This window comes from Martes martes (genome assembly GCF_963455335.1).
Source record: "Martes martes genome assembly, chromosome: 5".
NCBI lineage: Eukaryota > Metazoa > Chordata > Mammalia > Carnivora > Mustelidae > Martes > Martes martes.
Genome location: NC_137892.1, coordinates 111,576,950 through 111,591,055, shown reverse-complemented (window position 1 = coordinate 111,591,055; position 14,106 = coordinate 111,576,950). Strand labels below are relative to the sequence as shown.

Sequence of the window (14,106 nt, the reverse complement as noted above, 5' to 3'; positions counted from 1 at the left end):
TTTTGATTTTTTGAGATTGATTCTTTGTTATCTTGATAACAATCAGAAACAGATATATACAGTGATAATTGAATATATGTAAGAAGTTCAGGGGAAAGATTGGGACTAAAGCTAAGTAATGCATTATCAGCATAAAGCACATAGTTGAGAGATAAGTTCATTAGATAACTCCTTTCTGCCTGTGGGCGCTGCCGAGTAAGCATCATTAGAGTCTCCCTTCCCACCGCAGTCATGTCTAAATCTGAGTCTCCTAAAGAGCCTGAACAGCTGCTGAAGCGCTTCATTGGAGGTTTGAGCTTTCATCGATGAGAGTCTGAGGAGCCGTTTTGAGCAAAGGGGAAACTCTTACAGACTGTGTGGTAATGAGAGATCCCAAAACCAAGTGCTCCAGAGGTTTTGGGTTTGTCACAAATGCCGCTGTGGAGGAAGTAGATGCAGCCAGGAATGCAGGGCCAGACAAGGTCCATGGAAGATTTGTGGAACCAAATAAGACTGTCTCAAGAGAAGATTTCTCAAAGATCTGGTACCTATTTAACTGTGAAAAATATCTTTTTTTTCAGGATTTTTTTAATTAAATTAATTTATTTTAATAAACATATAATGTATTTTTATCCCCAGGGGTACAGGTCTGTGAATCGCCAGGTTTATACATTTCACAGCACTCATCATAGCCCATAACCTCCCCAATGTCCATACCCCACCACCCTTTCCGGTCCCCCCTCCCCCCAGCAACCCTCAGTCTGTTTTTTGAGATTGAGTTTTTTATGGTTTGTCTCCCTCCCAATCCCATCTTTTCATTTTTTCTTTTCCTACCTCCCCCCAACCCACCCACATTGCATCTCCACTTCCTCATATCAAAGAGATCATATGATAGTTGTCTTTCTCCGATTGACTTATTTCGCTAAGCATAATACCCTCTAGTTCCATCCACGTGGTTGCAAATGGCAAGATTTCATTTCTTTTGATGGCTGCATAGTATTCCATTGTGTATATATACCACTCTTCTTTATCCATTCATCTGTTGATGGACATCTAGGTTCTTTCCACAGTTTGGCTATTGTGGACATTACTGCTATGAATATTCGGGTGCACGTGCCCCTTCGGAGCACCACGTTTGTATCTTTAGGATATATACCCAGTAGTGCAATCGCTGGGTCATAGGGTAGCTCTATTTTCAGTTTTTTGAGGAACCTCCACACCGTTTTCCAGAGTGGTTGCACCAGCTTGCATTCCCACCAACAGTGTAGGAGGGTTCCCCTGTCTCCACATCCTCGCCAGCATCTGTCATTTCTTGACTTGTTAATTTTAGCCATTCTGACTGGTGTGAGGTGGTATCTCATTGTGGTTTTGATTTGTATTTCCCTGATGCCAAGTGATGTGGAGCACTTTTTCATGTGTCTGTTGGCCATCTGGATGTCTTCTTTGCAGAAATGTCTGTTCATGTCCTCTGCCCATTTCTTGATTGGAATATTTGTTCTTTGGGTGTTGAGTTTGCTAAGCTCTTTATAGATTTTGGATACTAGCCCTTTATCTGATATGTCGTTTGCAAATATCACCTCCCATTCTGTCAGTTGTCTTTTGGTTTTGTTAACTGTTTCCTTTGCTGTTCAAAAGCTTTTGATCTTGATGAAGTCCCAATAGTTCATTTTTGCCCTTGCTTCTGTTGCCTTTGGCGATGTTCCTAGGAAGAAGTTGCTGCGGTTGAGGTCAAAGAGGTTGCTGCCTGCGTTCTCCTCAAGGATTTTGATGGATTCCTTTCTCACATTGAGGTCCTTCATCCATTTTGAGTCTATTTTCGTGTGTGGTGTAAGGAAATAGTCCGATTTCATTTTTCTGCATGTGGCTGTCCAATTTTCCCAGCACCATTTGTTGAAGAGGCTGTCTTTTTTCCATTGGACATTTCTTCCTGCTTTTTCAAAGATTAGTTGACCATAGAGTTGTGGGTCTATTTCTGGACTCACTATTCTGTTCCATTGATCAATATGTCTGTTTTTGTGCTAGTACCATACTGTCTTGATGATGACAGCTTTGTAATAGAGCTTGAAGTCTGGAATTGTGATGCCACCGACTTTGGCTTTCTTTTTCAATATTCCTTTGGCTATTCGAGGTCTTTTCTGGTTCCATATAAATTTTAGGATTATGTGTTCTATTTCTTTGAAAAAAATGGATGTGATTTTGGTAGGGATTGCATTGAATGTGTAGATTGCTTTAGGTAGCATAGACATTTTCACAATATTTGTTCTTCCAATCCATGAGCATGGAATATTTTTCCATTTCTTTGTGTCTTCTTCAATTTCTTTCATGAGTACTTTATAGTTTTCTGAGTATAGATTCTTTGCCTCTTTGGTTAGATTTATTCCTAGGTATCTTATGGTTTTGGGTGCAATTGTAAATGGGACTGACTCCTCAATTTCTCTTTCTTCTGTCTTGTTAGTGTAAAGAGATGCGACTGATTTCTGTTCATTGACTTTATATCCTGACACTTTACTGAATTCCTGTACAAGTTCTAGCAGTTTTGGAGTGGAGCCTTTTGAGTTTTCCACATATAGTATCATATCATGTGCAAAGAGAGATAGTTTGACTTCTTTTTTGACAATTTGGATGCCTTTAATTTCGTTTTGCTGTCTGATTGCTGAAGCTAGGCCTTCTAGTACTATGTTGAACAGCAGTGGTGATAACGGACATCCTTGTCGTGTTCCTGACCTTAGCGGAAAAGCTTTCAGTTTTTCTCCATTGAGAATGATATTTGCGGTGGGTTTTTCATAGATGGCTTTGATAATATTGAGGTATGTGTCCTCTATCCCTACACTTTGAAGAGTTTTAATCAGGAAGGGATGCTGCACTTTGTCAAATGCTTTTTCAGCATCTATTGAGAGTATCATATGGTTCTTATTCTTTCTTTTATTAATGTATTGTATCACATTGATGGATTTGCGGATGTTGAAACAACCTTGCAGCCCTGGGATAATCCCACTTGGTCGTGGTGAGTAATCCTTTTAATGTACTGTTGGATCCTATTGGCCAGTATTTTGGTGAGATTTTTCGCATCTGTATTCATCAAGGATATTGATCTGTAATTCTCTTTTTTGATGCGATCCTTGTCTGGTTTTGGGATCAAGGTGATGCTGGCCTCCTAAAATAGGTTTGGAAGTTTTTCTTCCATTTCTATTTTTTGGAACAGTTTCAGGAGAATAGGAATTCATTCTTCTTTAAATGTTTGGTAGAATTCCCCTGGGAAGCCGTCTGGTCCTGGACTTTTGTTTGTTTGGAGATTTTTGATGACTGCTTCAATCTCCTTACTGGTTATGGGTCTGTTCAGGCTTTCTATTTCTTCCTGGTTCAGTTGTGGTAGTTTATATGTCTCTAGAAATGTTTCCATTTCTTCCAGATTGTCAAATTTGTTGGCATAGAGTTGCTCGTAGTATGTTCTTATAATTGTTTGTATTTCTTTGGTGTTGGTTGTGATCTCTCCTCTTTCATTCATGATTTTATTTATTTGCGTCCTTTCTCTTTTCTTTTTGATAAGTCTGGCCAGGGCTTTGCCAATCTTATTAATTCTTTCAAAGAAACAGCTCCTTGTTTCGTTGATTTGTTCTATTGTTTTTTTAGTTTCTATTTCATTGATTTCTGCTCTGATCTTTATGATTTCTCTTCTCCTGCTGGGTTTAGGCTTTCTTTGTTGTTCTTCCTCCAGCTCCTTTAGGTGTAGGGTTAGGTTGTGTATTTGAGACCTTTCTTGTTTCTTGAGAAAGGCTTGTACCACTATATATTTTCCTCTCAGGACTACCTTTGTTGTGTCCCACAGATTTTGAGCCGTTGTGTTTTCATTATCATTTGTTTCCATGAATTTTTTCGATTCTTCTTTAATTTCCTGGTTGACCCATTCATTTTTTAGAAGGATGCTGTTTAGTCTCCATATATTTGCGTTGTTTCCAAATTTCCTCTTGTGATTGAGTTCTAGCTTCAGAGCATTGTGGTCTGAAAATATGCAGGGAATGATCCCAATCTTTTGATACCAGTTGAGACCTGATTTATGACCCAGGATGTGGTCTATTCTGGAGAATGTTCCATGTGCACTAGAGAAGAATGTGTATTCTGTTGCTTTGGGATGGAATGTTCTGAATATATCTGTGATGTCCGTCTGGTCCAGTGTATCATTTAAGGCCTTTATTTCCTTGTTGATCTTTTGCTTATATGATCTGTCCATTCCAGTGAGGGGAGCGTGAAAGTCCCCTGCTATTATTGTATTACTTTTGATGTATTTCTTTGATTTTGTTATTAATTGGTTTATATAGTTGGCTGCTCCCATGTTAGGGTCATAGATATTTAAGATTGTTAGGTCTTCTTGTTGGACAGACCCTTTGAGTATGATATAGTGTCCTTCCTCATCTCTTACTATAGTCTTTGGCCTAAAATCTAATTGATCTGATATAAGGATTGCCACCCCAGCTCTCTTCTGATGTCCATTAGCATGGTACATTTTTTTTTTTCCACCCCCTCACTTTAAATCTGGAGGTGTCTTCAGGTCTAAAACGAGTTTCTTGTAGGCAGCATATTGATGGTTTTTTTTTTTTTTTTAATCCATTCTGATACCCTGTGTCTTTTGATTGGGGCATTTAGCCCTTTAACATTCAGGGTAACTATTGAGAGATATGAATTTAGTGCCATTGTATTGCCTGTAAGGTGACTGTTACTGTATATTGTCTCTGTTTCTTTCTGATCTACTACTTTTAGGGTCTCTCTTTGATTAGAGGACCACTTTCAATATTTCCTGTAGAGCTGGTTTGGTGTTGCAAATTCTTTCAGGTTTTGTTTGTCCTGGAAGCTCTTTATCTCTCCTTCTAGTTTCAATGATAGCCTAGCCGGATATAGTATTCTTGGCTGCATGTTTTTCTCGTTTAGTGCTCTGAATATATCATGCCAGTTCTTTCTGGCCTGCCAGGTCTCTGTGGATAGGTCCGCTGCCAATCTAATGTTTTTACCTTTGTATGTTACAGAGTTCTTTTCCCGGGCTGCTTTCAGGATTTTCTCTTTGTCACTAAGACTTGTGAATTTTACTATCAGGTGACGAGGTGTGGACCTATATTTATTGATTTTGAGGGGCGTTCTTAGCATCTCCTGGATTTGGATGTTTGTTCCCTTTGCCATATTAGGGAAATTCTCTCCAATAATTCTCTCCAATATACCTTCTGCTCCCCTCTCTCTTTCTTCTTCTTCTGGAATCCCAATTATTCTAATGTTGTGTCGTCTTATGGTGTCGCTTATCTCTCGAATTCTCTCCTCCTGGTCCAGTATTTGTTTGTCTCTCTTTTGCTCAGCTTCTTTATTCTGTCATTTGGTCTTCTATGTCACTAATTCTTTCTTCTGCCTCATTTATCCTAGCAGTGAGAGCTTCCATTTTTGATTGCGCCTCATTAATAGCTTTTTTGATTTCAACTTGGTTAGATTTTAGTTCTTTTATTTCTCCAGAAAGGGCTTTTATCTCTCCAGAGAGGGTTTCTCTAATATCTTCCATGCGTTTTTCGAGCCCAGCTAGAACCTTGAGATTCGTCATTCTGAACTCTAGATCTGTCATATTACCAATGTCTGTATTGATTAGGTCCCCAGCCTTCAGTACTGCCTCTTGTTCTTTTTTTTGTGGTGAGTTTTTCTGCCTTGTCATTTTGTCCAGATAAGATTTGCTTTCTCCTCCTCTGGAATTCTGATATTCTTGGTGAGTGAAGTTGGTCTTTGCTGGGTTTCTTGTTGATCTTCTGGGTGAGGGGCCTGTTGTAGTGATTCTCAAGTGTCTTTGCCGCAGGCGGAATTGCACCGCCTTTGGCAGGGGCCAGGCTAAATAATCCGCTCGGGCTCGCTTTCGGGAGCTTTTGTTCCCTGAGCGCTTTCCGTAGAGTTCTGGAGGACGGGAATGAAGATGGCGGCCTCCCAATCTCCAGCCCGGAGGAGCTGAGAGCTTGGGGTCCCGCTCCTCAGTGCGCTCTCAGAGAAAAGCGCCCAACTGCCCCGACTCCCTGTCCTGTGGTCACGTCTGGAGGAAAGCAGTCAATTGCTGGCACTTGGAGAAAAGCGCCCGTTCGCTTCCGTCTCCGTGGCCTCTGGCCACGCTCTGAGCCCACCCAGCCTGCCACCGGCACAAGGTAACCCCGGGCTGAGGGCTCACTCCTCGGCTTTGTCGCTGTAGCCAGCTTCCCTGCTCTAATACCTGCGAGCTCTACGGCACTCAGACACCCCCAGTCCTTCTGTGACCCCGCAGGACTTGGCGTTACGCTGACGCTGCCTGGGCTTCCCCCCGGTTTAGCCTCCGAGCGATGTCCCTCCGTGGAGCAGACTTTTAGAAGTCCCGATTTTGTGCTCCGTTGCTCCGCTGCTTGCCAGGAGCCGGCCCCTCCCCCCACGGTCTGTCTTCCCGTCGCTTTGGATTCACTTCTCTGCAGGTCCTACCTTTCAGAAAGTGGTCAATTTTCTGTTTCTAGGATTGTTGCTCTTCTTCTCTTCGATTTCCCATTGGATTTGTAGGTGTTCACAATGGTTAGATAAGCTATCTAGCTGATCTCCTGCTACCCGATGTCGTCTCAGCCTGCTACTTCTCCACCATCTTGACTCCTCCCCTGAAAAATACTTTTGTTGGTAGCATTAAAGAAGACACTGAATAACATCATCTAAGAGATTATTTTGAACAGTATGGGAAAATTAAAGTGATTGAGGTCATGACTGACTGAGGCAGTGACAAAAAGAGAAGTTTTGCTTTTGTAACATTTGATGACCATGACTCTGTAAACAAGATTGTCATTCAAAAATCTCATACTGTGAATGGCCACAACTGTGAAGTAAGGAAAGCCCTATCTAAGCAAGAGATTGCTAGTGCTTCATCCAGCCAGAGGTCGAAGTGGTTCTGGAAACTTTAGTGGTGGTTGTGTAGGTGGTTTTGGTGGGAATGACAACTTTGGTCATGGAGGGAACTTCAGTGGGTGAGGTGGCTTTGGTGGCTTTCTAGGTGGTGTTAGATATAGTGGCAGAGTGGATGACTATAATGGATTTGGTAATGATGGTGATTATGGAGTAGGTGGCCCTGGTTACTCTGGAGGAATCAGAGGCTATGGAAGTGGTGGACAAGGTAATGGAAACCAGGGCAGTGGCTATGGTGGGAATGGCATCTATCACAACAATAACAGCAGAGGAGGCAGAGACAGCTATGGTGGTGGTAGTGGAAGCAACTTTGGAGGTGGCAAAAGCTATAATGATTTTGACAGTTACAACAGTTAATCCTCAAATTTTGGAACCATGAAAGGAGGAAATTTTGGAGGCAGAAGCTCTGGCCCCTGTGGTGGTGGAGGCCTGTTCTTTGCCAAACCATGAAACCAAGGTGGCTGTGGTGGTTCCAGCAGCAGCAGTAGCTATGGCAGTGGCAGAAGGTTTTAATTACTGCCAGGAAACAAAGCTTAGCAGGAGAGGAGAGCCAGAGAAGTAACAGGGAAACTATAGGTTACAACAGATTTGTGAACTCAGCCAAACGTAGTGGTGGCAGGGCCTAGCTGCTACAAAGAAGACATGTTTTAGACAATACTCATGTGTATGGGCAAAAATCCCGAGGACTGTATTCATGACTAATTGTATATGTGCTGCTGAAGCGAGCACTGTATTTGTGACTAATTGTATAATAGGTTATTTTAGTTTCTGTCCTGTGAAAAGTATAAAGCATTCCAACAAAGGGTTTTAATGTAGATTTTTTTTGCACCCATGCTGTTGATTGCTAAATGTAAAAGTTTGATTATGACACTGAATAAATGTGTCTTTAAAAAAATATAAAGGACATAGTTGAACATATGGAATCATCATATAGGATCATTCAGCAGGAGAGTCTTTACTCAGAAGAATAATGTGGAATACAAAAAGCATGGGCTTTTAAGAGGAGATGTTGGACCAAAAAGGGAACTGAAACAGAGCCAGGGAAGAAATAAAAAACATAGGGATGTGTATGAGGAAATCCACAGCACTTCAACATCATAGTAACCAACCAGCTAGAGAATTTCAGTAAGAAGGGAGTGACTAACAATACCAAAATGTGGCAAGGAACCCCAAACAGAGGAATATTAAACAATTGCTACTAAAATTGACATTTGGGAGCTTATTAGAGGATTTAATGAAAATACCTGAAGGTTTTTTTTTTTTTTTCTTTTGTAGCAGAAGTCAAATATCAAGAACTGAGGAGAAAACAGTGAGGAATAGAAGTGGTTGAAATGATTCTTTGAAGAGTTTTAAATCGCTTGGACAGGAGAAACATTTCATATCAACTAGAGACAATGAAGTGTGGGGGGATTGTGGAGAATGTGAGCACTTAAGTTTGCTTATAGAAAAAAGAGAGGAAGCCATGGAGTAGGCACAGAATAATGAGTCCTAGGGAAAACACGAGGGAATGGTATTAAAAACACAAGTGGATACATAGGACTGAATATAGAAAGGAGCTCTTGGAAGATCAGAGGAAAAATGGTAACCTAGATACTTCAGTATTTTGGGTTCAATTTCCTTGATGTTATAGGGGACAGATTTTGTGTTGAGAGCGAGGAAGCTGACCATCAAGAAGAGTAGTGACGATACAGGAATGTTTTTGCAGTAAATGGGAGGGAATGCCTAAACTGGTGAATTCTGGGGTGATCTACTTATCCTCTACCTGGAGAACAATTAGTTTATTCTAGTGCAATATTTTATCTATTATCTTCTGTCGTTCGCAGTCTCCTAATTTAGTAATATGTTTAGGTATTCTGTCTTCATTATGTTGTTGGCGTTTTTTCCTCCCTTTTCCTCCCTTCCTCCCTGGCGTTTTTTTCTTCCTTTATCCTCCCATGTCTAATGTTGGTGCATTCCACATACAATTGACCCTGAACAACACAGGGGTTAGAGATACTGACCCAGACACAGTAAAAATTCTGTATATAATGTTTAACTCCCCCCAAACTTAGCTACTAATAGTCTACTGTTGACCTGAAGCCTTACCAATAACAGTTAGCACATATTTGTGTTTCTTATGTATTGTGTGCTGTATTTTTAAAATAAAGTAAGCTAGAGAAAAGAAAATGTTATTAAGAAAATTGTAAGAAAGAGAAAATACATTTACAGTACTATATTATTAAAAATCTGCATTAGTGGGCCCATATAATTCAAAACCTCTGTTATTCAAGGGCCTGTATAGACTACTGCTAGGATAAGCATTATTATACATATATAAAGTTAGGTATGTATATATAGGAACATAGGAAACCATTTGGTAAATACAGGAAGATAGGAACAAGTTCCAAAAGTGAAAAATCCTGAAAAGTGCTCTTATTAGGGGAGGTGGGATTTTTTTTTATTATAAAGAGTCATGTAGTCAATATTTTTAAAACATCTTATTAAAAAAGTAAACTTCTCTATCTTGTTATACTTTAATATCTTTATTTTCTGTTGAATTTTATTATTTGTGGAAGAAACCTTTTCTTATGTGTCCCCAGATGAATATAGTTTCTCCTGCCTTGGATAAGCCTGCCCACTTTTTCTTTTCTCCTCTCCTCTCCTCCCCTCCCCTCCCCTCCACTCATTTCCCCTCCCTTCTTTCTTCTTTTTTTTAATGTTTAGGAGAGTTTAGAATGCATTACATATATAGTTTATTCTTTATGAACTTCTCTTGTCTCCCTCCTAGATTGTTAAATCCGTAAAGGCAAGCACCTGTTAAAAAAGGTTAGCTAAGTATCACCTTAGGTGACCTTAGAAAATGTTAGTTCCTTATTCTTTCCTTTCCTTCCACTGTATATTCCTATAGAGGTCTAAACATGGAACCTATCACACAGAGGTTCTGGTATGTTCCATTTTAATCAAACTGTTAAAGTTGCATTTCCCTGGAGTGAACTAGAACTGCTGCTGGCTTGAGGCTGCTGGTTCACCCCTTTCCCTCTCCCCTCCCCTCCCCCTCCCCTCCTCCTCCTCCCTCCTCCTCCTCCTCTTCTTTCTCCTTCTCCCTCCTCCCCTTCCTCTTCTTCCTCCTTCTTCCTCCTCCTCCTCCTCTTCTCCTCCCCCCTCCTCCTACCTCCTTCTCCTCTTCCTCCTTCTCCTCCTCCTCATTTATTTGGGAGAGTGTGAGTGTGCACAAGCAGGGGGAATGGCAGGCAAAGAGAGGGAAAAGTAGTTTCCCCACTGAGAGGGAGTCCTATGTGGGGTTCCATCCCAGGACCCTGGTATCATGACCCGAGCTGAAGGCAGACACTTAACTGACTGAGCCACCCAGGCACCCTACTGCTGGCTTACTTCTTAAAATTATTAATTATTAATCTTTACTGTTCTTTTTCTCTCTCTCTCTCTCTAATTTTATGTATAATTTATAGCTAGCTGTAATTTTCTTTGAAAACTTCTAAACCTCTTTGACAACCTTTGGGGTATTCTCTACTTTGAGAATTTTGGTGGGAGGAGAATCCATCTCCCATGAAGCATGCTAAAATGTAAGATACTCATTTTTGTAGTTCCTTTGCAGCTAGAAAGCAGGCCTCAGAATGAATTTTGGCTAATTTCATACCTAATATTGAGATAGTAATGCAGAGAATCCATTCTGGCTCTGAGAATAATAATAGCAGCAATATCCAGTTTCTAGGGCTGGCCATATTCATAGTTCCAGTAGCAGTGCCTAGTGCCCAATACTATTGGAGAACTGCTAGAGTTCAAATTATACTGCTTGGGGTGTCCTCGCTGGACTCATACTGTGTATGGATTGTATTTTCCTGTGCAACCTCTTTGTTCCTGCTCATGCTTTTTAGCCTCGTTCTTGAATTTTCCTGGCAATTCAGTGAGCCACACAGTTTTGTTTTGTTTTTAAATAACTTTTCAACCTTAGTTAAGAGTTAGTTTCTTTTACTCATTGCAAAAAACATTGATATGTTAGAGAACAGCATCATTTTTATTTTATTTTATTTTTTGTTTAATATCACTTGTTTTCTTATGACAGTTTGACATAGGTTTGGGATATGACATGTCTTATTTGGTACATAGCTAAAGAATTTATTTAATACTACTTTTAGATAGTAGGAAAATTGTGTCCTAATATGTAATATATTACAAAAGCCTACCATGGTTTTAAGCACAGATTGTATCAGAGGTATGTATTTCAAATTTTTATTATTTTTGTACATTTTTAATCTTAGCATGTCACTAATAAAAAGGTAGGAAGTTTTTAACACAATTTTGTTGAATTAATTAGAACAAATTATAGTTCATTTAAACTATCCTAATTAATTTTTGCTTGAGCTATAGTGTTAAAATACTTTGTGGGCATTTGGTGTGCACTCTTTGCAGAATGAGGAAATATAACCTTATCACCAGTTAACATATCAAGTGTCTAACTAAATTTAGCCGAGACTTGTCCTATTATACAAGTTCTCACTTATCCAAGTTGACTCCCATTAGCCACTGTGCCATAATGGCTTATGGGAAGACTGAACAGAAAATTGAATTAATGCAAGCCATTTCTCAATCATTTCTCATTCTCATAAAATAATTAAAGCTGATGTAAGAGGGCTCATTAAAACAGAAAACATTAGGCTCATTAAAAAGCCATTAAACCATCTCACTTCTCTGATTTATTTTATTGTAACCTTATTTGGCCATTGTTTAAAAGTCACTGCACCTAACATTTCTTTTCTCATCGGTGAGGAAATGTGATTCAAAACGTACATTCTGGCTATGTGGCCATTTGATCTGAAAATCATCTCATACTACTTTAGTTTTTAACTCTTTGAGATTAGCATCGGACTACTGTAGATTGGAAATCAGATAATAATATCTGATTAGAATGGCTTTACATTTCAGTATTTTTTTCAGCTACTTATAAACTGCACAAAAGTTCTCTCTCTTTTTTAAAAAAAAAGAGTTATTTATTTGAGAAAGAGTGCGGCTGCAGAGGGAGAGAATCTCAAACAGACTCCCCACTAAGTGGGGAGCCCAACGCAGAGCTCCATCCCATGACCCATGAGATCACAACCTGAGCTGAAATCAAGACTGCTTAACTGACTGCATCACTCAGGTGTCCCGAACTGCACAAAAGTTCTTAATCTTTTAACCTTATATTGTTTAACCTTGAAGCTGAATTACTGTTCATACAGCCAAAATGAATGTCCATTGCTCACTGTATGATAGTTTTATTTTGTTTTGTTTTGTTTTGTTTTAAGCAGCAGTAATCTCCGTTGCCAAACCAATGAAAGATCTAATCTGGGAAAAAAACATCTCTGTGAAAAGTTTTAGTTTGTACAGGTTTACTTTAAGTATGATGAAATGAAATGCTAACAGGTTCTCTTTTTTTCCCTTAAGAATATTTCCTTAATATGCCTGTGCAAGTATAGATCCAAATAAAACTTATTTGGTTTAAAAAATAGTACAGTACATATTAGAATTCATATAGAAGATAAATACATTATAAGATATTCTTATAATAGAAAAAGTAACACTAGCAAAGCAATGGACAAGCCCTGAAACCTCAGTGGCTTCATCTTAGTGTCACAGTCTGATGCTGCTTTTAGCAGCCTTTCCCTACCTTATAATAGTGCCTTCTGGACCATGATCCTGGCGTTTCAGGATTGAATTCCACATCCTCGGGTTCCCTGCTCCACAGGGAGTCTGCTTCTCCCATGACTTCCTCCCTTCTCATGCTCTCTCTCACTCTCTCTGTCTCAAATAAATAAAATCTTAAAAAAAAAAAAAAATAGTGCCTTCTAGAATGTGGTAGACATGATGATGCACTTGCCATATCCTCCCTAATAGAAGGATTCATTACATCTAAAGACTGATTAAAATAGGTAAATGAAGGCCTAATGATTTGATGTAATGTGGGACACTAAGAAGGCCCTTTTTCTTTCTTTCCCTCTTTTTTTTTTTTTTTCTTTTGTAATCACCGTAGCTCCCAGAGAGGACAAGTCCAGCGCCAGTCTTTCAGTTTAAATTTGTTCCTCTGCCCAATCTTGTTTTCTTCCTTTCCCTCCCATATGTGTTGTTAATCCCAAAGGCACATTTAATAATATCCCATATACTATATCTCAGAGCTGGCTTTCCAGAAAACCCAAACTTCACTGGGAATAATATACTCTCCAGTGTTCTTGAGGCAGATAATTCATTAGCCATTGGCCAGAATTAGTCATATGGCACCAAATGAACTACAGGCCGACTGTGTATATGTTGGAACTCTTGTGGACCACTCTCTGTATAATATAGTAAAAGTCATTTTGACACAGTGAAAATATTATTAACATTGTAGTTATTACAGACTATCTTTATGTCCAAGTCTTTTGGATTTTTATATGAAGTATATCCATTTCCATTGTGATGATTTAAATTATTCCTTATATTTAAAAAAATATATATATATTTTTATAATACTTTGCAGCAGTTTTGGTGTATGTATGAAGAAAGATGAAAACTAGGAACTTGACTTTTTAAATTAATTAATTCTTTTTTTGGGGGGGGCTGCCTGGGGTCACAGGCTGATTGAATGACATTATACCTACTTGGAATCCTGGTTTGATATTTTGTTAGAGTAACTCCCTCCCATCAGTGAACCAAATTTTGTGTTTGCAGCATAGTAAAATAATTACTACCATCCTAATGATCATACTAACATAAGAAATACAATGATAATTAAAAATTATAGAGAACTAGTGTGATAAGCTGCAATCGTAAAAATAGTTAGCATTATTGTCCCTAGTTAGTAAGAAACAAAAAGAGGTCTTGAGAAAGTGGAAAATTTGCTTATTATCAGCCAAGTAGTGAGGATTGCTGGAGTTCCATTTTCAACCCATCTGGCTCCAAAGCCTGTGTCATAACTATTATATTAGACTCCTTGGGAGTTGTGCCTTAAATATTTCTGTCCATACTTTCTTCCCCTTAAAGTCATCATGTAATTAAACGCCACTGAACACTTTCCACTCTCTGTATTTAAACCCAGAATAATGAACTGAGAACCTAGAAAATGCATTAGTTTAGAGAAAATATCTCTAAAACAAATAGCATGACAATTTTCCCTACCAAATGCTTTTGAGTCTGTATTTGTTTCTTATGGTTTTATATTTATGTTCTTGAGTAAAATGGGAAGTGAGTCAC

At 39.0% G+C, this 14,106-nt stretch overlaps 1 pseudogene across 1 annotated transcript; it reads left to right on the top strand.

Moving 5' to 3' along the window:
- Window positions 1-231: 231 nt before the first annotated feature.
- On the top strand, window positions 232-7,419 carry LOC308343565 (heterogeneous nuclear ribonucleoprotein A1-like; annotated as a pseudogene). The gene is made up of 2 exons: window positions 232-537; window positions 6,609-7,419. The product of its transcript is annotated as a heterogeneous nuclear ribonucleoprotein A1-like (transcript).
- The last annotated feature ends 6,687 nt before the right edge of the window (window positions 7,420-14,106 follow it).